This window comes from Engraulis encrasicolus, unplaced genomic scaffold (genome assembly GCF_034702125.1).
Source record: "Engraulis encrasicolus isolate BLACKSEA-1 unplaced genomic scaffold, IST_EnEncr_1.0 scaffold_47_np1212, whole genome shotgun sequence".
NCBI lineage: Eukaryota > Metazoa > Chordata > Actinopteri > Clupeiformes > Engraulidae > Engraulis > Engraulis encrasicolus.
This window is the reverse complement of record NW_026945786.1, coordinates 439,599-442,098: the sequence shown is the minus strand read 5'-3', so window position 1 is coordinate 442,098 and position 2,500 is coordinate 439,599. Positions and strand designations below refer to the sequence as shown.

Sequence of the window (2,500 nt, the reverse complement as noted above, 5' to 3'; positions counted from 1 at the left end):
CTAACAAAGTTGCTAACAGGCTAACAACTTCTCTTTTTAGAAACACACCCCAGATCTGTATAAAACTCAGTATTTGTGTTTGGCAGGGGCTGTGATGCAGTAGGTGTTTTGCTTGATTTGAGTGCTTTGCTGGTATGACCGGTCTGATTTGCATGTGGTCGGGTGTTTTGATTTGAATGTGGTCAGGTGCTTTGGTGTGAGTACAATGTTGCCTGATCTGTGTAACCGTATCCCGCCCAAAAGCTTCTCAAAAACCGCCAAAATGCGCTAAATTCCGCCCAAATTCAACAAATGACATTGACTTCTATGGGCCCAAAACAGCTGAAAAAAACGCCAAACGGACATTTTTTTCCGGTTTTTACAAGCAGACGCTCATCCCAAGTAGCCCAATTGAGCGGGCACCCGCCCAATCTGGCAACACTGTGTTAGTTTGGTTGGGTGTTTCGTTTGGTGTGAGTGTAGTCGGGTGTTTTGATTTGAATGTGGTCAGGTGCTTTGGTGTGAGTTTGGTCGGGTGTTTCGGTTTGATTTGAGTGTAGTCGGGTGTTTTGATTTGAATGTGGGTGTTCCGATTTGAGTGTTGAGTGTTTTGGTTAGTGTGTGTGTGTGTGTGTGTGTGTGTGTGTGTGTGTGTGTGTGTGTGTGTGTGTGTGTGTGTGTGTGTGTGTGTGTGTGTGTGTGTGTGTGTGTGTGTGTGTGTGTGTGTGTGTGTGGTAGTGTGTTTGTAAATGACACATTAGCAGGTTTACCGCTTTCTGTAGGTTAACTTCACCAGGTTTATCACTTAGTAACATGTTCTTGGAATACAGCCCTGGAGTTTCCATTGTATTGGGGCCGGGTGTTTGTCTATGGTAGGGTGTATGTATCTCACTCCAGTGCGTTCTGTGTTGAAGTATGATGCCTTCGCAAGTGAAGTTGTGATCCTTAAAGGACCAGTTCAGTCAATTTCAATATGCTGTTGTATTGCTCACGCTACCCTTGACTTGTCAGTACCCGGTGATGCCACATTTTTCGGCTCAGCCCTTTCCGAGATATGAACAATTCTAATGGGGGCAGCGTTTGTTTACATTTTTAAAAAATGTAACATAGGCCTACTCCAAATATTTTCCTAAAATGTACCGCTGTTTGCTAGTTGTCTGCTGATGTTTTATAACCTTTTGGATATTTTTGGGAATAAATAAAAATGTTTTTTGAAATGTAAACAAAGAGCTGGCCCCATTACAATGACCAGGATCTCGGAAACGACTAAAGAAGAAGAAAAACAAATCTCAGGCACTGACAAGTCCAGGGTAGTGTGAGCATTACAACTGCATGTTGAAATTGACAGAACTGTCCCTTTAACATTGCCGGAAAGCACGTGATGAGGTCTGCGCCTCTTTCCCACTGTCTGTGAATTTCTGTCGCCATTACGTATTGTCGTTGCTAAACCATGCCTACCCTGTCAGCAAGGCTGCGTTTCTGCTTATTTACTTTTTTTACATCTGCTTTTATGATGCCCTTTGTGATGTCTGTCCACAGTTTTGATTTGAATTTAGTCTTTACGTTACAAGTTTAGTCAGGTGTTTTTGTTTGAGTTTAGTCAGGTGTTTTGATTTCAGTTTAGTCTGGTGCTTTGGTTTGAGTTTAGTCAGGTGTTTTTGTTTGAGTATAGTCTGGTGTTTTTGTTTGAGTTTAGTCAGGTGTTTTTGTTTGAGTTTAGTCAGGTGTTTTGGTTTGTGCATGGTAGGTTGTTTTGGTTTGTGTATGTTGGGGTGTTTTGGTTTGTGCATGGTCGGGTGTTTTTGTTTGTGCATGGTAGGGTGTTTTGGTTTGATAGGCTGTTTTGGTTTGTCTATGGGTGTTTAGGATTGTGTATGGTATGCTTTGGTTTGTGCATGGTAGGGTGTTTTGGTTTGTGCATGTTGGGGTGTTTTGGTTTGTGCATGGTCGGGTGTTTTTGTTTGTGCATGGTAGGTTGTTTTGGTTTGATAGGCTGTTTTGGTTTGTCTATGGGTGTTTAGGATTGTGTATGGTATGTTTTGGTTTGTGCATGGTAAAGAGTTGTGGTACCTTGAGTTTCAGCAGGTGGGGTGTGATGTCTGTCGTGTCTTTACGCTGGAGGTCGCCTCAGGCCCAGAGGGGGAGGGGGGGGGGGGGGGGGGGGGGGGGGGGGGGGGGGGGGGGGGGGGGGGGTGGGGGGGGGGGGGTGTGGGGGGGGGCGGTGGGGGGGGGGGGGGGGTGGGGGGGGGGTGGGGGGGGGGGGGGGGGCTCGAGGTGACGGGGGTGACGGGGGGTTGGTGGAGGAAGAGTAGTAGTCTGCTTTACCTGCAAAACAGAAATAAGACCCATTAGACCAGTGTTTCCCAACCAGGGGTACGTGTACCACTAGGGGTACGCGAGCACACTGCAGGGGGTACTTGGAAAATGTTAGTTTTAACAAATACATGGAGCTTAGTTACATTAGCATAGAGAAAGCGATATAAAACTTGACTTAGGGGGTACTCATGGCACAACGAAAAGC

General features: G+C 45.9%; 1 protein-coding gene across 1 annotated transcript in view; it reads right to left on the bottom strand.

Annotated features, from left to right (window-relative positions):
• LOC134444243 (citron Rho-interacting kinase) overlaps nucleotides 1-2,500 on the bottom strand; it is a 105,396-nt gene that overhangs the window by 96,202 nt on the left and 6,694 nt on the right. The gene's annotated exons all lie outside the window — the stretch shown is intronic.